This window comes from Prinia subflava, chromosome 22 (assembly GCF_021018805.1).
Source record: "Prinia subflava isolate CZ2003 ecotype Zambia chromosome 22, Cam_Psub_1.2, whole genome shotgun sequence".
NCBI lineage: Eukaryota > Metazoa > Chordata > Aves > Passeriformes > Cisticolidae > Prinia > Prinia subflava.
This window is the reverse complement of record NC_086268.1, coordinates 6,142,882-6,168,540: the sequence shown is the minus strand read 5'-3', so window position 1 is coordinate 6,168,540 and position 25,659 is coordinate 6,142,882.

Here is a 25,659-nt window from a genome sequence, read left to right as displayed (position 1 = left end):
CAGCATCCTCAGCATCCTCAGCGTCCCCACTGCCAGGTTCTTCGGGTGCCTCCTCCCCATCCCCCTCCCCATCCCTCTCTCCCGCCGGAGCTTTGGGCAAGCAGCAGGAATTATGAGCGGTCCCTTCCCCCGCCGCCCCATCGCTCACAGGCAGCTGGTTCCCATTACCAGGAGGCTGACAAGGTGCAGGAGCCTCCTTGGCAGGGCTCGTGACGAGAGGCAGAGGCCGGCCGGGTGTCTCTGATGGGTTTCCGGGGCTGTTATCGGCCCCTCCCGCCCGCGCCGTGCCGGGGGGAGCGCGGGCTGCAGGGATGCTGTGTTATTTGTGTTATTCCCAAACGCCGCCTCCTCTCGCTTCAATCCCGCGGTGAGCGCTTCACCTGTCTGCAGGAAACATATCCCTGCTGCACCCGGCCTGGATAAACTTCCAGCCTTTTATCTGGCGGCAGCAGAAATAACCCAGCTGTGTGCTGGGAGGAATAATCTCCGCGGGCCTTCCTCCATGCCAGCGTTTCTTGTTGTGCCAAGGTGCGGGGCCCTGCCCTTCCCCTTGGCACGGCATTCCCACCCGCAGCCAGGGAGGAGGGCGCAGGAGCTGCCCTGCTTTGGGTGGGAAGGTTTTTCCCAACAGGGCACCCATTGATGCAGGAGGTCAGCCAAGGCTTAAGGATTAAATATATTTATTCAATAAAGCAAATAAATATCTGCCTCAACTCCTGGGTGTCCACAGCTTCTCCCTGGATGAAAGCAGCTCCATGGCCACAAACACGAGCAGCACTTCCATGCCCCAGACAAATTAATCACCTTCTTCCCAGGCAGACACATTAAACATCATTTTCCAGCTCTGCCCAGGCGCTGCGAGACGGGATGGAAGCGGCGGCTGGAAAACGCCCCGTGCCGCGGGGGAGAAGGAATCACCGGGGGGCTGGGGCAGCACATGCCATTTGTCTTCCCTCCTTTCGGAGCAGGCTGCGTGAAGCTGTTGCTTTGCTTTAGTTGGGTTCATGGGATGAGCTCATTCCGTGGAATGGGTCAGATTTGGGGATCGTGGGTCAGAAATGGGATTGCCCTCCCCGGCCTGGCTCAGCAGGGACCTGCAGCTTCCCTTTCCCCCTCCAGCTGAGATCTCAGCTGCTTGGTCTTCCTAGAAACTCCTTTGGTGTTTCCAAGCTCGGCTTATCCATTTCAATTGTCCTTCATTAGGCAGTAATCAGGTAATTACCGCCCATTAACTCCGGCCCAGGCAGCTGCCGGCGCTGCACACTCCTGTCGCCAGTGTCATTAGCGGGGAGATGCCATCCCTCTCCATCATTCCATCCTTCTCCCTCATTCCATCCCTCGCCCTCATTCCATCCCTCTCCATCATTCCATCCCTCTCCATCATTCCACCCCTCTCCATCATTCCACCCCTCTCCCTCATTCCATCCCTCTCCATCATTCCACCCCTCTCCATCATTCCATCCCTCTCCAAATGCCATCCTTCTCCAAATGCCATACTTCTCCATCATTCCATCCTTCTCTATCATTCCATCCTTCTCCAAGTGCGCTCCTTCTCCAGCTGCCATTCTTCTCCATCATCCCATCCTTCTCCATCATTCCATCCTTCTCCATCATGCCATCCTTCTCCATCACTCCATCCTTCTCCATCATTCCATCCCTCTCCATCATTCCATCCCTCTCCACCATTCCATCCCTCTCCCTCATTCCATCCTTCTTCACCATTCCATCCTTCTCCAAGCACCCTACTTCTCCACCTGCCATTGTTCTCTGTTTGCCATCCTTCTCCAGATGCCATCCATCCTTCTCCAGCATCTTTCCAGTTCTGGTCACCCTGCCAAGATCCTGCTCCCTCTTCCAGGACCTGATCTGATGAGGCAGGAGCAGATTTTGGGGAGCAGAGAGGTTGCTGATCTCAGGAATGGAGGGAATAATGCCACAGAATCTGAGAATCCCAGAATGGCTTGGATGGATCCTAGAGCTCATCTCATTCCATGCCCCTGCCATGGGCAGGGACACCTTGCACTATCCCAGGTTTCTTCAAGTCCCATCCAGCCTGGCACTGGACACTTCCAGGGATCCAGGGGCAGCCACGGCTTCTCTGGGCACCCTGTGCCAGGGCCTCATCACCCTGTCCTGCTGCTCCCCAGCCACACACACTCATCTCCATTTCAATCCATTTGCATTTTTCCCATCAAACCCACCGGTCCTGTCCTGTTTAACATCAGCCACACCCCACTGTGTGACATCTTCCAGGGCCAGGCAACACCTGTGTGTCTGCAAGAGGGGGGAAAGCTCCTGCAACAAGCTCCCAGCTAATTTTTTTCCATGTTTTGTTCATTTTTCCTGGCAATCCTGCCTCAATTTGCACGGATGCTCCTCTGGAGCCTTCCTGCAAACTGATGCTCCAGAGCATCCTCCATAGCAGCACAAACTCCTGGTCTGCTGGAGCCAAAAGCATCTTCCCCCACCTCTCACCCCAAAACCTTCCTGGAGTCCAGCACTGAGAAGGATTCGGGGACCAATCACCTCCTTGTGCCAATTTTATGGAAAACAGCATGTGAAATTCCTGCCTGGAAGGATCAAATCCAAGGACAACCTCTGAATGGGGTGTTTGGACTGAACCCTCTCTGTGTGGCTGCTGTGACCCAGCCCTGTCCTGGGGTTTTCACACTGGGCTGTCCCGTGCTGGGTTTAGCTGTGGGGTCGAGGTGGATTTGATCCCCGGTGTTTGTATCCATAAACAGGAGGGTTAACCCTGTTAGAATGGGGTGAGCATCTCCATCCTTCCCCCAGTGGGGCAGGAAGAGGGGTGTAAGTGTTTGGGGTCTGGCCAAGGGCAGACAGATGGAAAATCCCAGGTGACAGCTGAGATGCTGCGCTGCCCTCAGCCTGTCCCTGCGTCATGAGCTGGGGCACTCTGAGGGTCGGGAGCTCCTTCACCCTCAAAGCAGTTCCCAAAGCCTGGAAAGCATCGCTCTGTCTGGATCCAGAGTGGTTTTGGAGGCAGAGATGTGTAGGAATTCACTCTGGAAGGTGCTTGTCCTGCCTTGGATGTTAGCAGCAGCAGCAGTCGATGCTCCAGCAGAGGATTAGAGCCAAATTCAGTGTCCCCTATGTTCTGTGTTATCTGGTTAGGGACAGCAGTAGGACAATGACACAAAACTCCGATCTTCTGAGGGCATACAGCAAGGGTTTATTAGAAACACACTCCTTTATACAGCACCTCCGTACAATGAATGCCATTGCTCAGTTAGAGCCTACACCTTTCTGTAAACATCTTCACCAGAAAACAAGTTAGAAAAACACCACCTGCTAATGGTTTGTCACCTTCCAAGGATTGTTTGGATTCCTCCTTGTGATTTCCCAGGCCAGAGTGAGAAAGCCCTGTACTTGACTTTCCCACAGGCTCAAGTTAGTGCCTGAAGCCCGAAAATCTCTCATTTGATCACTGTCAGATCCCACATTCTGTACATGTATTTTTTTTCCCCAAAGACCACCACTTTTTCCCAAAGCAAGACCACTTCCCTTTGCAGTGGCATCATCCCAATAATCCCCTCTTGGATGAGCAGTGTCCTGAGCCCTCACTGATTCCACAGGGTTGGAGGATGTGCAGGGCTCCCAGGAGGATGTAGGATTTGGTTTTTAGGAAAAAAAACCCCAACTATTCTGTGAACACTTTGACTGCAGCAGTGGTGTCAGGTTGGAAAAGCACTTCAGGATGAAAGGAGTGATGGAAATGTCAAATGTTATCCTAAAGAGCTCTGTCAAAACTCCTGGAGGTTTTAGGAGCACTGCCAGGCAAGGAGCTGAACAAAACCACACTCTTCCAGAGGATTTATTTTTGGCAGCTTAACATTGTTTAAAGAGCAGATAATGGGGCTGAGAGCACACAGCCCTGCCTCCCATCCCCTCACATCAGGAGCAGGGCAAAGCTGGGACCCCCAAAAGGCAACAGGAGGAAATCTGGGATCACTCCAGGACATTCCTGTGTGCAAGAACAGCAGGTCTGGCACTGCCCAGAACTTGCAGCTCCAAGGCCCTGAGATGCTCTGGAGAGGCTCAGGAGGCCCCAGCCTGCCCATGGTTCCTCAGGACACCTCATAAAGTGGTGGGGACAGGACAGGGAATGGTCCCCATGGAGAGAGGGCAGGGATAGATGGGATTTTGGGAAGGAATTCTTCCCTGTGAGGGTGCAGAGGGGCTGGGATGGAATTCCCAGAGAAGCTGTGGCTGCCCCTGGATCCCTGGAAGTGTCCAAGGCCAGGCTGGATGGGGCTCGGAGCAACCCGGGGCAGTGGAAGGTGTCCCTGCCATGGCAGGGGAGGAACTGACTGAGATTTAAGGTCCCTTCCACCCCAACCCACCCTGGGATTCTGGGATTCCATGAGGTCCTGACACTCAGGGGCAGAGATGGAGCATGGGGGACTCAGAGGACGCAGAATCCACTGAGCCAGGCTGGGGTTGTTGTGCCTGCAAAGCTCCCTCCTGTCACTGGGTGATCCCAATCAGGACACCATAAACCTGGGATTGCACATCTCATCAGTGGGATCACAGGGAGAGCAGGAAATGAGCCAAGTTAATCAAATTAGATGAAAGACGAGCCTGAAAATCCCATCTGGGGAACAATTTTACTGGTGCTCTGCACTCCTGTGGAACATTTCTGATGGGCAGTGCTGGAACACTGATCCTTCCCAGGGGTGCCAACTGGACACTGCATGGTCTGAGGGAAGGGGATGGAGGAGAACATCAATTCCTTCACCACAGTCCTGTTAATCTGGGCTGTTGAAGAAAAAATCAAGGCATTTCTCACTGTGGTGTTCTCCCTTTGCTGAAATTCCAGTAAAGCTGCTCTTCTCTTCCTTGCAGATCAAGGAGAAGAATTTGGTCTCTCCTGTCAGAGCCCTCTTGCTGCTGTTGCTCTTTGCTTGTATCCAGCACAATGATGAGGGCCCAAATCCCTCCTCTCTCTGCTCTGGGTGACAGAAATACAAATGGAACAAGCAAGATACACCTTCCTGTCTTGATCTCACATTTGGTCAATTCCTCCTGCCTTTCTCTGCATCTCCTTGACAGAAGGAATGAATATTTCCTTACATTCCTTCTGATATAGATATTCTGACTTCTCCTGCAAGTCCCCACAGAGGCCTGGCCAAAACAGAAAGGAGGAATTCAAAGAACTGTGGATGGATCCCATTAATCCCAGAACTTCCAGACCACCCAACAACACAGAAACCAGACGTGGCTTGGTGGCGATTTCACCTTTCCCACTGCTGTCCCCACCAGGCTCATTGGTGCTTCCTGGGCTTTGGCAGCGCTGGGATCTCATGGAGACATCCCAGAGCTTGGCCATGCAATGCCCAGGGCATGTTTAGAAGCCTCTGGAGGAGCCATCTCAACCCAGCACCTCCTCTTTGACATTCGGAGTGTGGGGTGCTCGTCCTGCCGAGGACCAGACGAGACCCAGCCAAGGTTTGAAGCCAGGCAGGGATGAGTTGGTCCCACAAGGAGGTGATGGTTTTAAGCCAGGCTGGGATGAGTTGATTCCGTCTTTATACAATTAAGACAAAAGTGTTGGCATATCTGTGCCTGAGTGCAAACTGGATTGTTTTTCCCTTTCCTGTGTTGGAGGTTGTCAAAGCCAGGCTAAGAGAGGGGAGAGCTCCTGGAATGGCTTCATTAATGCATCCAGGTTCACATGATGAGATCCAGGGATGCAGAGCCTCAGGTTTGTTTTCAGTGGTGACAGGGCTTGGGTTTCCTCCTGCTCAATCCCCTCCCCAGCTCAGGTTCAGCACCTGGGAGGGGCAGGGCTCAGGAACAGCTCGGAGGTTCAGACACTGACACTGGAAAACACCCAGGATTTTCCAAAGCATTTTCCACCACCCAGACCCCACCAGCTCCTCCCCTGACACCCACCATGAACAACCCCCCTCTTTTCAGCTCCCAGAGCTGCTGGAGCCCCGTTTCACTTGGGGTGCAAAGACGGGGAGAGTTTGACTTGCAAATCTCGTTTCGGTTCCTTGTTGAGAACTGAGCATCTCAGCAGCGCAGTTTCACTGATGTTTCTCCAGCATCCTCCATCCCCTTGTGCCCAAAGAGGTGCCATGGGGATTTGGGGATGCAACAGAGACACCTCGATTGCAGTGGCAGGGACAGATCCACTTCAATGACCTTGATGTCCAAACACCCATGACAAACATTCCCATTGCCAGCTGCTCCACGGCTCAACCTCAATATATTCCCCTTTAATGAGCTCTTTTTTAGGAGAAAATTCACACCCACCTTCAGGACTGAGTAACCTGGATGGGTTTTTAAAAATTTTTACATGTGGCATCTTTTTGTATAAAAAATACCCCAAGCTCTGTCAGAAAGTGGCAGTTTTGTCACAACTGAAACCATTTGCAGGAAAGGGCTCTCAGACGAGTTTCCTGTTTCAAAAAGAAAACAAAAAAGCGCTCTTTGAATGTCCTGAGATTGTCAAAAACATCCTGTTTTGACATTCAAAGAAAATTTGTCTTCTGACTGGCAACAAGATTGTTAAAGAATACGGATTTTGAGAAAGAATGGGGGAAAAAAACCACCGCTACCCCACCCCAACCTGAAGTTTGCTTCAAGGATCTGGGTGAACCCAGTTCTGATTCCAAGCCTGGGGGTTTGGATTTATGGGTTTTAAAACAGAGCTGCTGGCTTTGGGATGCAGCCAGGTGTTTGGTGGCTCAAAATACAGGAAAAAAATTCCAGTGTGGTTGGGTCGCCTGTGTGGCTGACCATTGACACTTCAGAGATCCAGGTTTATGTGGGAAAAGTCCAAAAATAACATCAGCTACTCCCTGCAGGTCCTGGTGAGCAGTGGGAGCCCGCTTTACCCTTGGAAAGCAGTGGAATATTCATTTTAAGGAAATAGGGCAGAGCAGATTTTGAGGGGCTGAGCGTGGGTCTGTCCAAGCTGCCAGAGCTTTTCCTCCTGGGATGCTCCTGCCCCAGGGTGCCTTTGGATCACTGGGAACCTGCCAAGATTTCCCACCCACTTCAAATCTGGGTGCTCCTGACTCCCATTCCAAGCCTGGATGTCAGGGATGTGATCCCAAGGCAGCTGAGCCTGAGGTGTTTGCAGCCATCCCTGGATTTTGGGCCAAGGCACAGGAGCGAAAGCAGCAGCAAGGAGCCAAGGGAAGTTCAGGCCGGGTCAAAGCAAAGGGATTTTGTGCCAAATTATTTATTTTCGGAAGAAGCAAATGGCTCTTTTGACATTCAAAGAGGAGTTTTTTGGGTGAGGAGTAAACCCTGCTGTGCTGGCTGCTTTTAAGACTAAAATATCTATATATTTTCTCTTTTAACCCTACACCAAACATTCTTCTGGGCAATGACAGGAAGGAGTAAGGTTTGTCTGGTCAATTTTTTGCCAGATTTGTTTAAAATTTTAGGTTCAGTCTGAGCTGGTGAACAATTTCCTTCTTGCAGCTCCTCCAAATTTGCCATATTTTAGCAAATTTGAACACAGCAAACATTCAGATTGGAGATTATCCCCATAGCACCAGCCCTGAGAGGTCTTAAATGTCTTTGTGGCTCTTAGGGAGCCTTGGTAGAAAACAGGATGCAAAGAGTTGCTGGATTTCATGATTTATAAGCCCTGACACTCTAAATTCATTAGGCACCAGTGGATAAAATGCAAATCCAGGAGCAGGGAGGGAGAACACGGCACTAAGTGGATTCCAGATGATGGATATTCCAGTTCCCACATGATGAAAGAGCCAAGCTATGGAAGGTGTCTGCAGTCACAAACCAAAGTCTATTAAAGCTCCTTGTTCTGGGACTATTGAGCAAAGCTCAGGAGAAAAATTGGATAAAATAAATGCTTTTGATTTCCTAATGTGTTTTGAGCTGAGGCCAAGGGCTCAGCTGGTTTTCCTGGGAATTGCACTCGGCTGTGTGCAGGGAAACAGCTCCTGAGCCTGGAACAATCTCTGGAGCTGCTGAAATGCATCCCAGCTGGGGGATGTCACCCTGGCCCCTGCAAAACCTCCCTCCTCTGCAGATGGAAACGGGATCAGCCCGGGAGTGCTCCATGTTCAGCACCAGCCCTAAAACTGTGGGGTTGGTGCTGCTTGAAGCCAAAAGTCCCCTCTGTGGGAGAGGTGCTGCTACGACTTGTAAGGCTGAGCAACCTGGGAGCATCTCCTGGAAGTGACAGGAGGGACCAGGAGATGCTGTGGAACAGCCCTGCAGGGTTTGCTGAAGAATGGGCACACACCAGCTGGGTTTGGGCACCCAAACTGGGCACTCCACCCACCTGGGGAGGAGATCTGGGATCTGTGCCCCTCGGGGTGCCAGCCCTATGCAGTGGGCTCAGTAATATCGCACCTCATGTCTCACTTCTTCCACGTTTTCCTCTGGAAGCTTTGTTCTTCCCTCTCCTTTCTTTCCCCCCGCCCCTACTTTTCCCCTTTTACCAACATTTCCTGCTTGTAAATGAGAGCAAGAAGGAGTTTTCTGGGGGGAGCAGGGATCACAGGGACATTTTTGGGCTCTGATAGAGGCTGGAGGTGCTGGCAGTTCTGTCAAAGCCCGGCTGATGGCTTTGTGATGTGGGCTCTGGAATGTCCCATCTGGGAGGGAGCTGGGGCCAAGCTCACCCACTCACATATTTTTCCAGGGATGTGTTCCTGCACATATGTTCAGGGACAGGAGAAACCTGTTAAGAAGATAACCCCAGCACATCCCAGCTCCCTCCTCCTCCCAGGCCCGCTCTGGATCCTTCTGCTGCTCCCAGCTCTGGCCATGGACACTGACCAGCCCTGCCAGGAGGAAAGAAGGGGAAGCTCTCCCTGGAGCCCAGGATGGCACCATGTCAGAGTCCTGGAGGGCAGTGGGTGCCAGGAGGGCTCCACGCTGGGAGCAGCAGGTTGGGAAGGGCTGGGAATGCCATTCCAGGCCTGTCCCTGTGCTGCTTTGTGGCACTGAGGGCTGGTTCCTGCCCTTCTGTATGGAATTTGTAGGATTTGTCCCCCTATCCTTGAGGAAATGACATCTGAGATAGAGGAGAGGCAGGGAAGGGCTCACAGCAGTGCCCCATTCTGCTTTGCAGGAGGGAAAATGGTCCTTTGGTGGGCTCAGGGACACGAGATGAGGCTGAATAACAAAGAGCATAATAATTATCTATTAATTATCTCTCAGCCCAGCATCTCTCAGGTATGGATGTCTTGGTTTGGAAAGACAGGGACCTGTCAGGGAAAACTGGAGTTTCCCTCGGAATGAAGAATGTAAAACCCCCTCCTTCCAAATTATTACAATTTTGTAATTAGGAGCTTTCAGGCTAAAATATGGGAATAGGAATAACAGTTCTTTACTAGGAATATTAAAAATGCAAATGCAGTAGTACAAAAAACCAAGCAAGCAAACAAACAAAAGTCCTAGAAAACCCTGACAGAGTCAGGAATACGACCTGACACCCTGTTCAGGGTGTTGGGAGCAGTCCAAATAAATCCTCCTGGAGTGACAGATGTGGTTCTGTTGGAGTAGAGATGATCCTGCAGACAGGTTCAGTGGTGGTGAGATGAGTCTGCTCTTCCTCTGGGAATCCAGTGGCAAAGAGGAATGTCTGGGGTCCCTGTGTCCCCATTTTTATCTGGGTAGGAATGGTTGGCTCCTCCCCCTGGGTGTTCCATCTCCCAATGGATGATGGAATGTGTCAGTCCCTGGTGAGCCTCAATGGCCCATGAACAGAAGATATCCCCGAGGGTGGGCAGTGGTGACAGAGATCACAAACCCTGCCCCACCTGGTTTAACAGCTGGGCTGTTATCAGAAGGCATCTGCCCTCCTCCCCCTGGAGTTACAAGAGATAAAGAGAAAAGAAACCATCCCACACTTTTTTTTTTTTTGGTTACATAATCCAAGACACTGGATTAAAACCTTCTCACCAGAAATCCTGGGCAAACAAGAAGCAACACAATTCCCCCAAAGCCTCAGAAACCTCTGTTTCCTTGAGATCCTCAGCTGGGATGGATAAATCCCAATTTCCAGCAGCCTTTTGCCCCTCCATCCCTCAGTTTGTCAGTGTAGGGAATACCTGAGGACATGGTAACAGCTTGGAACATTTAACCAAGAGGAGGAGAAGAATCAGGGTGTTCTGAAAGCATCTGCTGTGGCATTGTCCCCCCAATGGGAGGAGCAGCCCAGGCAGGGTTGATACCCCAGATTTCTGTGGCAAAGACTTGCCATGGATATTTCCCTCCTTCCACATGGATGTTTTCCTATGAATTTTCCCTTCTGCACACCCTTTGTGCCTGGATTTGCATGCTCATTTGCCACTCCTGGGTGACACTGGTGGTCTTTTCTGACAGATTTTATGAGTTTGGGAGCTTTGGGAGTTTTAGTTTCAGAGTTAAAGCCTTCAGGAGACCCAGAACTTTGCGTTGAGTTGAGCTGGGTTGAGTTGAGTGTGAAGATGTTCAGGAATCCTTCAGCACATGTGTCACACTGGGGATTCCATCCTCCTCCCACCCCATGCAGCTGAGGAGGTGGCACTGCCTTGGTCTGTGCCAGAGGAATCACCAGTGGCCTCAGTGCAGGACATGGGAATGGCTTGGAAAGGGCCCTTACGTGGCTTTGAGGGGATGCAAGTTCTCCCTGCTGGATAGCCCAGACAGAGCTGGGAACAAGGGCTTGGTGAGGCTTTTATCAGCTCTCCTCATCCCAGGGCCTGGCTGCCAGACTGCTCCAAGGTCAGGGGATTAGAGATGGATGTTTAGGGAGGATCATTTCCTTCCCTCACTCTGCTATTATGGAAAAATGTTCCCCTTGATCCATTTCATTTTCCACCAGGGATAGCCCGGCTGGCCTGGAGCTGGCAGCAGCTTCCCCTCGGTGTGCCAAGACTCTTTTTGCACACAGGCAATAAAATAAATCACCGGAGCTGTTCATGGTGCAACTCATTCTCCCTCACACCTCGGCACCGGGAGCCTGAAGCCAAACTCCCGTGGCCGTGGGAAGCTCAGCCACGGGCTGTGTGTGGGATTTGTGCCTCCAAGGGCAGGGGCTTTAGAACCCCCTGTGCTCCTCCCCTATGCTCTGAATTGATGCTAAATTACCCTGAGCTGAGCATGTAAAGGGTCTGGAGAAGGTGAAGGTGATGTTCCAAGTGGGAGGGTGCTGAGGAAAGAGGCTTGGATAACGTCCTCATCACTGCATTCCAAGCCACCAGCTGCAGGGATGCATTTGCACTTCAGGCCAAGCTTAAAGAGGACAACACCAGGCACGGACCTTTTGGGGTTCCCAGCACCTCTGAGGGTGACCAGCACCTCACAGAAAATGGCTTAAATCAACGTCAAGACGGCATGGTTGAGTGTGTCTTGAAAAAGCAAAGAGGTTTTAATAAAAGAAAGAAAATACAAAAACAAAGAAGAAAGCTGAGCACAGCGTAGGGACAGGTCCCATACCCCTGATAAAAACACCTGAAGAATGCCCTGAGCACCTCTGAGCTCGTCCTTGAGTACTGAATGACCTGGGGGGTCCATTTGGCACCTTGCCCGGGGAAATTGGGACCAGGCTTTGAGGTTCACTTCTTAAGCCAAATCAGTGCCTCTGTGCTGGCCCTGAGCCACTTACAATGGGAAGGGCACAGAACTTTCTAGTTTGGCTTCCTTACATGTTTAAGCTAAGCTGAAACTTTCCCCCTTGTATAGAAAACACCTGCTGGGGTGTGGAAATGCCTTTCTAACATACCCAGGCCTGGCTTCTCCCTGCCACCATGAGCATCCCTCAGGGACCATCTCAAAGTACTTGGCCAAAATTTGCTGGTGGGAATCTAAACAAGAGCCTTTCCAGAGTTACAAGCCCTGGGCTTGCCAGTGGTGATGAGGGGAGAGGTTTCCAAGTGCACCTGGTGCTTGGGGGGCCCCTTCCATCCAGGAACACCCAGGAGGGTCAGGGCAGAGACACCGAGGGAGCAGAGCTGTCCCTCCCCAATGCCAGCTCAGATCCCATTCCTTGGCTCCCATTCCCTGGCAGTTGGGTTGGAGAACAGCAGCCAGGGCAGGTTTGCTGTTTTCTCCTGGGGGATGCTCCTGGTTGTTGCGGAAGATAAAACAGTAAAGTTTTAAAGATATGATTGCTTGGCAAAAGACTCTGAGAATGTGAAACCTGTAAGTGAAATAGAAATGAAGACAAGTTTTGATGTGTAAGATTCCAAGCCAGTCAGTGACTGAACAACTGGAAGTGAGCTGAAGGGAAGGTCCCTGTGGATTGAACAATGTCCTTGGCAAACAGAAGGGATCCTTCTGCTGAAGAGTCCAAAGGTCAGGGAGACCCTGCCAGTTTGGCAGAGAAGAAAAAGAGGGTCTAGAAAGGAGCAAATTGGGAAGGCAAAATGGAGGAATCAGGGTGTGGCCCTGTCCTTCTTCCCTCTTGTCCTTGTCCTCCATCTCCTGCTGTGGTGGGTCACAGGGGATTGGTTTAGCACAGAAGTGACACGTCTAACACAGGTGGTAGGTATTGGTGATAGACTGTAAATAAAAAATACTTTTGGACGATGGTTGGGTCAGAGAAAGGTACAAAAGGTCTGAGCCCTCCCAACCTGGGGGGAGTTGCCTTGTGCTCCTGCTGCAGCAGGGACCTTTGCTGGGCACTGAAAGAACTGAGAGGTAAGAGACAATAAACCACCTTGAGAAACCTGAGCTGATGAACTCCGACTCTTCCTTCTGCTTCTGGCATGGGCTTTCAAGGAAAACAGACTCTAAACCAACATATCTTGTGAAAACCAACCCGAGATCCCTGGATATGCAGATGTTCTGGAGCTCTCTGCCGTGCTAATTAACATGCAGGGAGCAACTGCAGCTCTGGAATTTGTTCCCCTCACCACCTTTCCATGCTGGCCCCTCCGGGTCAGGCGCTGGCACCCGGCATTCCCCGCGCGTGCCTGGAAGATGTGCAGGGTGTGTTTGTGCAGGCTTTGATGTCTGCAGCATTCACCATCATCTGTTTTCTGATCAGCTCATCCTCCACGCTCAGGGGGACTGGATTCAGGGTACTCCTGCCTGATCCCAATTTCTGCTGGCTTTGTGCCACATCTGGGAATTCCCCACATGCGCAGGATGGCAGGACGCCGTTAATTGGACAGTGCACGTTGTATTAATTACTGATGGTTAATAACAACCTCCTGCCCCCAATATTTATAGAATAATAAAAGCTGTTCAGGACACTGCCCTCACATCTGCTGCAGCTGGCAAACACATTTCCCTTTCCTGAGTGTGCTGATGGCTTTCAGATTTCCAGGGGGACAACGGGAGATCTCTGGCTCATGGACACATTGCTGGTGGCTCCAGAGGGAAGGGGCACTTGGGATTTGCATTTCAAACAGGCCTGGACTCCTCTATTCCTCCCCTTGCCCATGGTGGCATCACAGCTCTGGGATGAAAAGCCGGGATTTTGGGGTATTTTTCTGACTCAGCTCTTTACAAACAGTGCAAGTCCAGTTTGGAAACTTTCCCCTGTGATGGTGCAAGAAACAAAAGCATCCCTGTATCCCTGTATCCCTGTATCCCTGTATCCCTGTACCCATCAGTACTTCTAATGCCCATGAGAAGGGTGCTGAGCACTCCCTCTGCAGGGGCTGGGAATGGGTGGTTTGAGTCTACACAGAATCATGGAATCATGGAATGGTTTGGGATGGAAGGGACCCTTAAGCTCATCACATTTCACCCCTTCCACACCCATTCCACACCTTCCACTGTCCCAGGCTGCTCCCAGCCCTGTCCAGCCTGGCCTTGGACACTGCCAGGGATCCAGGGGCAGCCACAGCTGCTCTGGGCACCCTGTGCCAGGGCCTGCCCACCCTCACAGGGAACAATTCCTTCCCAGTATCCCATCCATCCCTGCCCTCTGGCAGTGGAAGCCATTCCCTGTGTCCTGTCCCTCCATCCCTTGTCCCCAACCCCTCTCCTGCTCTCCTGGAGCCCCTTCAGGCCCTGGCAGGGGCTCTGAGCTCTCCCTGGAGCCTTCTCCTGTCCAGGTGAGCACCCCCAGCTCTCCCAGCCTGGCTCCAGAGCAGAGGGGCTCCAATATAGGCAGAAAATTCCCTTCCCATCTGTGAGGAAGACTTGGGAGGAGAAGTGCTTCCATGGGGCTAAAAGGGGGTGTTCCATTATTTAGGAGAGAGTCTCTTTCTTATCAGGGACTCTGCTTTAACTTCTGATGGCTGAGAGGTGGAATTTGGGGTGCTGCAGGTGACAGCAAGGCTGATGCTGCTCTGAGATCTCTGGGGGAGGCTCTACAGGTGGGACCTGAAGGACTCTGCCCTGCCAAAGGATGGGAACAGAACCAGGAGAGGCCACTGAGCTCAGGCATCTCCCCTGCTCCAAGAGGGGCTGGAGAAGGACCTGTCCTGGGAGAACTCCACCTTCCCTCTGCTGTTCTGGATATCAGTTCTGGCAGAGCCAGGTGGGCTCCTGAAGTGGATTCCAGGCTGGAACACCCTAAATCAATGTAACCAATGTCGAGGCACTTCCCATGTGCCCAGCACTCATCTCCCCTCCTGGGCTGGACTCCAAAGCTCTTGGCAAATCCCAAAGGAGTCAGCATTTCTGTGCTAACAGCAAGCCTGGGAAAGGTGGATTCAAAGGGACCTTTAAAGGTCTCCTAGACCAACCGCTCATAGACAACAGGTGGTTTTTTTGTTTGTTTTGTTTGTTTTTTTTTTTTTTTCTTAAAGCCTTGGGTGATGCCCTGGGAAAAGTGTAGGAAACATTTCCATTGCAAAGGGAAGTGTCCAGGTACAGCACAAAGGCCTCTGGAGATGTAGCACAGCTCAGCCAGTGGTGCCAGAGGCTGTGTGAGGAGCCTCCTCTGCCCTGCCCTGTGAGAACTCCATGACAGGAAGCTCTTGAGCTCAAAGCCCACAATGGTGTCACTGTTGAAGGAGGTGTTCAGACCCTTGACCACATTTCCCAGGGATGCTGAGGTGGTGTCCTTCCCCTAAATGAGTAGGGATCACTTATGGGAAGGTTGGCACAGGGAATAGAATGAAATCAGGTGCAATACCACCGAAAATCTGGACCAGTTTTGGCCCGAGGTTGATGTGATCCTGCAGAAATCCCAGGGAAATGGCAGCTCCTGGGGCAGTGCCTTCCTCCAGTCCTGATGGATCTGAAATCCTGAGCTGCCGAGCTCCAGGCCCAGGCTCCCAAATAACCCAAACGCAATGGAGCTGGGGGTAAATGGTGCAAATACAGGATCATAGGATCACAGAACATCCTGGGCTGGATGCACAGGGATCATGGAGTCCCACTCCAGCCCCCCAGCAATCCCACCCTGGGCATCCCTGGCAGTGCTGTCCAAAGGCTCCTGGCTGTGCCCATTCCCTGGGGAGCCTGGGCAGTGCCAGCACCTCTGGGGAAGAACCTTTCCCAAAATCCAACCTTTTACTTGTCTGTACCTCTGAAGAGCTTAGTTATCCAAAGGGTTGCTCTTCTCTAAAGCTTTCGGGAAAAGCCTGCCATGGGATTTGGTTTTGTACTTGTAGGTGCAGCACAGAATAAGTTAAGGATGGAGAATCCATAAAAAGGCAGCAAAACTCCTCATTTCCCAGGAGATTGTCCAAGCTGCTCCACACACAGCCCTGGGGGAGGATCCTGCTGCTCCTCCCCTCTCCCCTCCCTCACACACAGCTGTTCCCCGGGATGGAGCCCTGGGCTGTGTCGGTGATATCATCCCGCAGGAATTGCACTGAGGGTGCCCCTCGCCACCATCCTGGGCACGGGGCCAGGGTCCCCTCCAGGCCATCAAAGCCTCTCTGTCTCACTGCCAGTGGAGGGGATGATGTCACTCCTCCCCCAAAGCAGGAGCCATGGGAAGGCGGCGCGTTTCCATCGCCCCCTTGTCTCTCGGTGGAAATCTGTCTGTTCCCTGCAAAACATTTTCCATGGGGCTCTCACTGCTGGAGAAGTGGCCAGGAACAGCCTCCCTGTTGGTGCCTGGAAGCACAAAGGGCACTGAGATGGGACAATCCCATGCACTGGGGTGGGAAACAGCTCCCAGTGAAGCCCTGGGATTCCCTGGAGCTGGGATCGGTTTTGGATTATCAAAGAGCCATGGAATAAGTTTGGCTCAAAGGGACCTTTAAAGGTCTTCTAGACCAATCCCTTGTAGCCAACAGATTTTTTTTTTTTTTTTTTTTTTTTTTGCTTGAAGCCTTGAGTGATGCCCTGGGAGAAGTGTAGGAAACATCTCCATTGCAAAGGGAAGTGTCCAGGTGCAGCAGAAAGGCCTCTGGGAATGTAGCACAGCCCAGCCAGTGGTGCCAGAGGCTGTGTGAGGAGGCTCCTTTGCCTCGTCCTGTGAGAACTCCATGGCAGGAAGCTCTTGAGCTTGAAGCCCACGATGATGTCAGTGTTGAAGGAGGTTCTCAGACCCTTGACCACATTTCCCAGGGAAGCTGTGGCTGCCCCATCCTTGGAAATGTCCAAGGCCAGGTTGGGTGGGGCTTGGAGCAACCTGGGACAGTGGGAGTTGTCCGTGCCCCTGGAATGGGGGGGGTCTTTATGGTCCCTTCCATCCCAAGCATTCCAGGATTCAGGGCTGATCTCCCCTGTTGTGTCCCAAACCCTGGTGAGCAGCAGGGTGAGGCTCGTGTGGGGCATCATGGAGCACTTTCCTCCAACCCTGGGCCTTCGGGGCTTTTCCTGTCTAAATTCCCCTTTCATCTGCTGCCCTCCCCAGTGCCTTTCCCCCACACACACTTGTCACCACCCCTTCTCCCAGCTCGGAGACATCTGTGTCCTCTGGAAACACCGAGGGGAGGGAGAGTTCCTTGGGAGAAATGTCATGGTCCTTGCTGCCTTGAAACAATAACTTCTGGAAACATCTGAAACGCACATAATTCTCCTTTTTAAGGGCTCTATCAGAGCAGCTCCCAAATGCTTGGCTCGGGCTTCAAAGTTGGCGTTTAGCTATAAATAAATAGCTTTTCATTAAAAAAAATAAAGGAGAGAAATTAGCCAAAAAAACTTCGACAAGCAGAAGCTTAACCAATGCCAGATAATGGGGCAATATGGGCTTTTATTTTTATCCACATGGGTCCATGTGCTCTTTATCTCCCACTGTAATTTATCCTTATAAATGAGGCTCATGATATTAAAATAACATTACAGCCTTTACCTACCACAGTGAAAGGCAGCCGAGCCTCATCAAGGGCTGTGAGATCCTCAGATGAAAGGGACAAGGACCTTGACCTATTGCTGATCGTTAAATGCGTGCCAGGGCTCTGCTGAGCAGGGAGAATGGATTTAAAGATGAACCTTAATTGGTCCCTAATTGGCAGATTTGTCCCTAATTGGCAGATTTGTACCCATTAGGCTGATGCTGGGGAAGGAGTCCGCAGTTCCCGCTAACATCTGTCCTCAAGCCGAGTTTATCCTTCCGGGAAAACCTTTTTGGTCTCTTTTTCTGCTCAAAGTGCAGCCCTTTTGCTTCTCCCCACCCCAAGGGCTCCTCTGGATTCCTCCACCTTCTCCTGTGCCCTTTAATGATGCCCATCCAGGATCCTCAACCACAGGGGGATGGAAAAATTTATCAAGTACCTGCCGTCCCTAAATGATCATCCAGACTCTTGGTTGGGAATTGCCCAACTCTCCCATCCAAGACACATCCCCAGGGTCCAGGACAGCCCTCCTGGAAGCAGGAACTCCAGGGGTTTTAGCAGGAATCTCTTGGAGTTGGGTCTCTGTTCTCAGAGGCCAGTGCTGCTGGGTCAATAAAACAGCACAAGGGGTACAAATCAACCCCTAGAGCCAGAACCTGACTCTGCCATTGGAATTGTCCTCCCTCTGTCTTCCTGGATGTTGGGGACTGCATGTTCCTTGTGTTCAAGGGGGTTTTTGACTCTTTGTCTGCTGCTCTGTGTGTGGCAGCAGCAGCATTTGGGTTTTTTCTCTGTACACCCATTGAATGTGCTGCTTTCTCCAAATCTCCTCCAACCTGAACATCCCCAGGATCTTTGAAGCACAGGAGCTTCATTTCCAACTATTTCCAACACAGACATGTTGATCCACAATTTTGCCCTTTCTGATGCCTTAACTTTTATCCATCAACAGAATTCAGAATCAAATCTAGAACGGATTTTTCATTGATGGATTTAAACTGCTGGACCCTGTTGATCACAGCAGAGGAGCTACACCTTTTGCTGGAAATGCACCTTCTCAAGGAGCCGTGTTCTCCCATGGCATGCCCAACCCCAGAAGACCCCACACTTTTCCCTTTCCATCTGTTATTGCTGCACAGAGCCCTGTGAGCCTCCTGCTTCCAGCTCAGCTCCTGATCTCTTCCAAATTTTGGGAACCACAGGTATTTTAACCCTGTCCAGACGCCCACGTGAAGCACATCCACCACTTTCTCCCAAGCTGGCTCCTAAGGAAAGATACCAGCAACTCCTAACTGCAAACACGGCTTGGGATATTTCTATCCAAACCAGGAAGGTGTGAGTGATGTGGGCTCTCTGCAAACCTGCCCTGCCAAAAATAGGTGCCCTCTTTACCTTTCTTCCTCTTATTCCCCAAACTTTCGAGCATTTTGGTGCAGGAGAAGCTAAGCAAGAACTCTGTGGTGTCTCAAAGTGGCATCAAATGGTTCTTGAGAGAAGAGTCTCAGAGGATTGATCAAAAGTGCTGCCAGACAGGGGATTTCCAGTGACTCATCTGTGTCAGAAACGCTGAAGATGTTGAGGACAGGGGAGCCTGAGTGTGCAGGGCTGGGTTTTACCTGCAGCCACCTCTTTATCACACAGGCCTGGCAGCCAGGGTAGAGTTTTTTTGTTTTTCTGTGAAAAAAGTGGGTTTTCATCAAGCTCACCACAGACGTGGCTGTGAAAGCCCCGGGTGCTGTGCAACACACCCGACTAAAAGTGACTCCTGATGTCCCAGAACTCTGAGCTTGGCCCCTCCGTAAACCTCTGCATCCTGTACACCCCGAAGGAGAAAAAAACCTGGGTCAAGATGGACCAGGAAATAATCTGCATTTTCTGCTGGGCACAGCCAGCACTTTCCACCTTCTCTTTGCCCCTCAGGCCTCCCGTTCCACAAAGCAATCATGTTTTCTTTACCAGGAAAATTCAGTTCTCTCATTTTATTGAATTAGAGCTGTCTTTGACCGTGGCCTTCAGACCTGGAAGTTGAGAGCCACATGCTGGGGGTGCTCCCCTGGCTCCTCAGGGACTCGCGACAGACACAAGATTAGCGGCTGAGAAAGCGCCATCCGCCCTGCGTGCACCGAGATAAGAGATAAGAACGCGCCTGCCTCGGCTCTGCGCTCTGCGGCCGGCGCCGATAACGTGGCTGTGCGCACGGCAGTCTGCCGGCGCCACCTCTCGGTCCGGGAGCGCGGGGTGTGCTCATCCCACCGCCCCGGGCATCTCCATCCTCATCCCACCGCCCCGGGCATCTCCATCCCACCGCCCCGGGCATCTCCATCCTCGTCCCACCGCCCCGGGCATCTCCATCCCACCGCCCCGGGCATCTCCATCCTCATCCCACCACCCCGGGCATCTCCATCCCACCGCCCCGGGCATCTCCATCCTCATCCCACCGCCCTGGGCATCTCATCCCACCGCCCCGGGCATCTCCATCCTCATCCCACCGCCCCAGGCATCTCCATCCCACCGCCCCGGGCATCTCATCCCATCGCTCCGGGCATCTCCATCTCACCACCCTGGGCATCTCCATCCTCATCCCACTGCCCCAGGCATCTCCATCCTCATCCCACCGCCCCGGGCATCTCCATCCCACCGCCCCAGGCATCTCCATCCTCATCCCACCGCCCCGGGCATCTCCATCTCACCGCCCTGGGCATCTCCATCCTCATCCCACTGCCCCGGGCATTGCCATCCCACTGCTTTGGGAATCTGCATCCCACCACCTTGGGAATCTCCATCTGCATCCCACTCCTTGGGCATCTCCAGCCCACCACCTTGGGAATCTCCAGCCCACTGCCTTTGGAATCTCCAAACACTGCCTTGGGCATATGCATCCCAACACCATGGTCATCGTCATCTCAAAATCTTGGACGTTTCCGTCCAACACCACGGGAATCTTCATCCAACTTTCATGGGTATCTTCATCCCACTTCCATGAGCATCCCCATTTCACCACCATTGGCATTTCCATCCAACTGCCTTGGGCATCTCCATCCCGCTGCTATAGACATCTCCATCCCAATGCCATGGACACCTCTATCCCACAGCCTTGAGCATTTCCATCCCAATGCCAGGGACATCTCCATCCCAATACCACGGGAATCTTCATCCAACTTTCGTGGATGTTTTCATCCCACTTCCCCCTCTCACCATCATGGGCATTTCCATCCCACAGCCTTGAGCACCTCCATCCCAATGCCATGGACATCTCCATCCCACTGCCTTGGACATCTCCATCCCACTGCCTTGGACATCTCCATCCCAATGCCATGGACATCTCCATCCCACTGCCTTGGACATCTCCATCCCACTGCCTTGGACATCTCCATCCCACTGCCTTGGACATCTCCATCCCAATGCCATGGACATCTCCATCCCACTGCCTTGGACATCTCCATCCCACTGCCTTGGACATCTCCATCCCAATGCCATGGACATCTCCATCCCAATGCCTTGGACATCTCCATCCCAATACCACGGCGTCTCCATCCCACTGCAGTGGATGTCTCCATCCCAGCACCATGAGCATTCCAATCTCACCACCATGGGCATTTCCATCCCACCACTCTGGTATTTGCATCCCACCACCATGGTCATCTCTATCCCACCACCTTGGGAATCTCCCTTCCACTGCCTTGGGCATCTCCATCCCCCTGCCTCGGGCACCCCAATCCCGCCATGTCCCCATCCCTCCACCATGACCACCCCAATCCCACTCCCCTGGGCATCTCCATCCCTCTGCTGTGACCACCCCAATCCCCCCACCACAGACATCCCATCCCCTCTGCTGGAGCATCCCACCCCTGCACGGACGTTTCCCACCTCCCTCCGTGCAGTTTTCCCGGCGGGTTCAGGCTCAGGGTAGGATAACAATACCTGAGGTCTGCAAAGCATTACCGGAGGATCCTGCCAGCTCCGTGAGCTCATCGGGGGAGCAGCCAGACACATTTGTTACCGGGAGAAATCCCCGCTGCCCTGACCCACTCCGAACCTGCTCCGTCCTTATTGGTATCTCTCAGCACTTCCGGAATAATCTGGAGTTGCTCCCTAATTCTTCTCCTTGACCACTTTCTCCCCACATCCTCAGCAGCTGCTGTAGGGCCTGGCATGTCAGGGAGAAAGGGATTTTTCTTCCCTAAACAGTCTATTCTCTCTTAATTCCACAACATTACGAAATAATAGTTTCCAAGGATATTTATTCTCCTTGTCATCTCCGTCACACCATCACGCAGAGATTTTGGCAAAAAATGAAGATTTATGGGGTTTTTCTTGTTTCTTTGAAGGAAAATACCCAATGAAAGCTGAGGCCAGGCTGCCGTAGGAAACCAGGAAGGTCTTGGCACAGCGAGGCTCTGCCTGGCAGTGCTGGGATATGGGCAGAGCTGTTTTCCTGGGAAAACTGAGCAAAATCCATCTGGTGAAGAGACCCCAAAAGACACCCAAGCTGGATCTCCTGCTGCCATTGACTTTGTGAGCTTGTGAAATTCTCCTGCCCACGTGGAGATGTTCCCTGTGCATGCTCTGGGGACCCCAGGAGAGGAAGACTCTTGACTCCCTGTAGACACTGGGAAAGGAATAAAAATTGGGATCCCTCCAAATTTTTGAAAATAAAGGAGGTGCTTGAAGATCTCAGAGTGCAGCGATGGCCAGATATGGAAGAAGGAAGCAAAACTCACTGAATGATGTGAAACTATGGAGAAAAATACCTGGAAAGCAAAACCATGGAATAAACCTGTCAAGCTGTGCCAAAACAGGGAAAATTCTCACTTTACCCTCAAGTGTTATCCCTAAGAAACCTGCCCAGGTCTGTGGGCCACAACTGATAGGGACAAATGCCTTTTCCATCCATGGAGACCAGGAAACACAGTCCTGCAACAACAGACACCAGCAAATGCTCAGAGATCCACAAAATCCTGAAGATGGTTTTGGGAATGGATTCATTCCTCAGATTTTGAGTCCCCCCTGTCTTTTTGGGGACTTCTTTTCTTCCTTACCCTTTTCCCTTCCTTCATTCTTGCCCTCTGCATTTTTGTTTTCCAATTTTGATGAGGACTGAGCAAAAGGAGGGAAGGGGCAGGGGCTGGGGGGGTCCAGAGGTGAATTTTTAAATGGATGTGGCTGATGGGAAGGACACCTTGGAGGATCCCTCGATGGCAATTTAATAGCAATTCCAAAAGTCAATTAAAACATTTTCCAGCTCTTTCACCTCTGACTCTTTGAAATGCTTTTTCTGAACTCAGAGTGCTCCAGTTTGTCTTTCATGGCAATAACTAAATCCAGGGAAAATCTGGAAATCCAGGCTGTGCTCACTGATGTCCATTTTGGGATCACTTCTTCCAGCCACTCAGCCTCACCTGGGGCCTTGGCAAAACAACAAAATTAATAAAATTCACAGAAAACAACAATACAGAACAAAGGAGAAACTCTTTTGCCACAATCCCTTCCCTGGTGGGACCTAAAGGATGGGATTAATTTGAGAACTGGAGGTGCTGGCATTTCCCTGAGGATGCCAAAGGAGGGGAAGGAGAAGGTATCTGGCTCGTGGCTCTCCAGTTTCTCCAATCTGTCACCAAATGAACTTCCAACCATAATTTGGGATCCCTCGGAGCTTGTGGAGGGATGTGGGGGAAAAGTTTTGGGATCAGGAGCTGAGCCTTCAGCAGTTTCACCTTCCCAAGGGAAGCTGTGACTCCCTCAGTCCATCCAAAGCTCCAGCTGCTCCATGGCCTGCTTGGAAAAGTTATGGAGCTCTCAAAACTGGGACTGGGATGAGTCAGTTCCCCAAAATACCTGCTGGGTTTGGGGTTTCCTCTTTGGGCTGGGAAATGAGCCATGAACACCCCCACGTGCACACCAGGATTTCATTAATATACATAGATATGTGTGTATATATCTATATATAGATATATATCTATATACAGATATATATATCTGTATATATATCCATATCACATCTGTGCGTGCAATTCCTGCTTCTGGAACTGCACCTGAGGAGAGATCACACTCATCACCATCCCAAAAATAGCTCACCTCTCCCAGGTGAGGAAAAGGAGGCAGGATGCAGGAAAGCAAGGGGAGATCCCGATGAACTTGGACATCAAAGCTGCCTCTTGAGGGTTAACTCTTCAGGGTTAAACGGGTCTGCTGTGGAAAATCCACCTGTGCAGGGCAATTCCTGCCTTGCCCCACCAGGCAGGCTCACGGAGCACCCCGAGCTCTCCCTGTCCTGGTGTTCTCCAGGTGCCTCTGGATTTCAAAGGGAGGTTATGACTTTACATGCATCACTTTAATCCACATCTGACCTCCAGATAGGAACCAGCAGGCTTTGGAATACAAAGAATTACAACTCTCCTGGGATTTTAGCTGTTTTTCTGTGAAAAGCCCTTGCCAAAATGATTCTCTGGCAGAGAGTGAACTCCTGTGCGAAACACATGTTTGGTGTGAAAGGATTTTTGGCAACTCAGGGTGGATTTGGAAGCCTGTGCTGTCCTTCATTCTTTCCTCGTGGAAAGAGGAACAGGTCCAAGCCTGAGCTCTTGAGCAGCTGCCTTTGGAGTTAGAGCAGGGAATGTTTTTGACAGGGAGAAGCCATCTGGGTTAAGGGATCCAGAGGGCTGCAGACAGGAATGAAGGGAAAAGGGCTCAGGGCAGGGACCTGGGCTGGGGTAAAGCAACACCTGAGGTCAGGGTGAGATCCTGCAGCCCCCAGGAGAGCTCAGAGTTATCCGTGAAGAACAAAAGTTATTCAACACATTACAGAAAGCTGGGAAGTGAGGAGAGCATCCCACCAGGGATAACGCCCCGGTTAAAAGCAAAAAGCAAGAGTTCATTTGAGGATGCTCCTAAAGCAATATGTCGTATTTTGGAATCCCAAACCTGCAGAATTTTGCAAGATGGGATTGGGTAACACCACATTTTTTGAGGATTTTGTGTCATCTTGCCCTGGAGCTCAAGGTCTGAGCCCAGGAACCCTCCCTGGCTGGCAGCTCATGGTTTGCTGGGATCCTCAGGATCTCAGCTGTGCAGCTCCCAAGAACCCTCCTGAATACAGCATACACCAAAAAAAAAATAAAAAAATTGAATTAATTGGAAGATAAATGACTGAGCTGCCTGGAAGCAGCTGCAGACACAGAGCTGGCTTCCAAAGTCAGCACTTTCCCCTGCCTTTACTTCAGGCTATTTTTATTTTGTGATGGCACAAATCAAGCCTTTTGTTTTTTCCTGGTCACAAAGACAACGTGAATGGATGGGGTGACATCCAAGAAAGTGAGAGAAAGAAATTGTGGAAGGAAAAACCGCCTTGAAGAGCAGAGGAGCTGCAGGAGCTGAGCTCAGCACTGACCTGGAGCACGTAGCTCACCCTTCCTTTGCCTAATTTAGACCCAGCGTAGGTGGATTAGGGGGAATATTTGGGTCTCTAATTAAGAGTAATGATGTGAAAGGAAGTGCAGGCATAGTGAAAATGGATCAGAAAAGAATTAATTCATTAATAGGGGTGTTGACAGCACAGGCTGGATGCTATTTTAGTTCCTCCCTGGGCTGGAAGGAGGCCAGGATAACTCGGTGGGATGTGCTGGGCAGGGAGCAGACGGTCCCAGTGCACCTCCAGTGCTGATGTCACTGCACTGGTCACATTCCCAGGTCATTTTTCCATTTGGATTCAGTTCAACCTCTTGTCCTCAGGCCCTCCAGTGAGCACTGGTAGCACAAAAATCACCTTCCTATAGAAAATCCTGCTTCAAAAAGGGGGGAAAGACCCCCCTTGGGTCTTGGGATGATGCATTGGGGTGCATTGACGGGGTGCTGGGGGATCCATGCAGGAATAAATCCTGGAAAAATGCAGCTCCTAAAGCAATTCTTGATTTGCTGGCTGCTCCTCACTGAGCTGACCTCAGAGCACAGATAATCCTGCAGGGCTCTGGAGGTTTCCAGCCCGTGCATTCCCGTGTAATCAGCTTTGGCATCTCCGGTGGGTTTTTCCCCTCTTGGTGTCTCCTCTGGGCTCGGACACAACACGGTCAGACCAGTCTCGGAGCAGAGGGATGCAGACACCCCTCACATCAGCTCACAGAATTATATCAGCAGTGGCCAGAGGTCACATCCTGCTGTCTTCTGGAGGAGAGCTCCGTTTCCCTGGATCTGGCTCTCCCTGCTCCCCCCAGCAGCGAGGCTGCACGGAGCAACAGCTTGGATTAGTTACGAGCTCCTCAGATGAGCTCCAACTCATATTTCATCTGCCTCCCCCAGCCCGGAGATCCGAGCCTGCCACACTCGCTGGAGGCTGCAGTCCCCACATGTTTTATTCATTTTCTGTGCTCTGCTCCTCGCCCAGCACCTGCAGCACATTTCAGCTGGCCCGGACCAGCGGGGCTCCGCCAGGCCTGACACTTTCTCCCTGCCTGGGATGATGGAGCTGCGTTTGATCCCTGCACTTCCAGCCTGGAGCTCTGCCTGCAGATCAGAGCCTTGGGAGAAAGCAGGC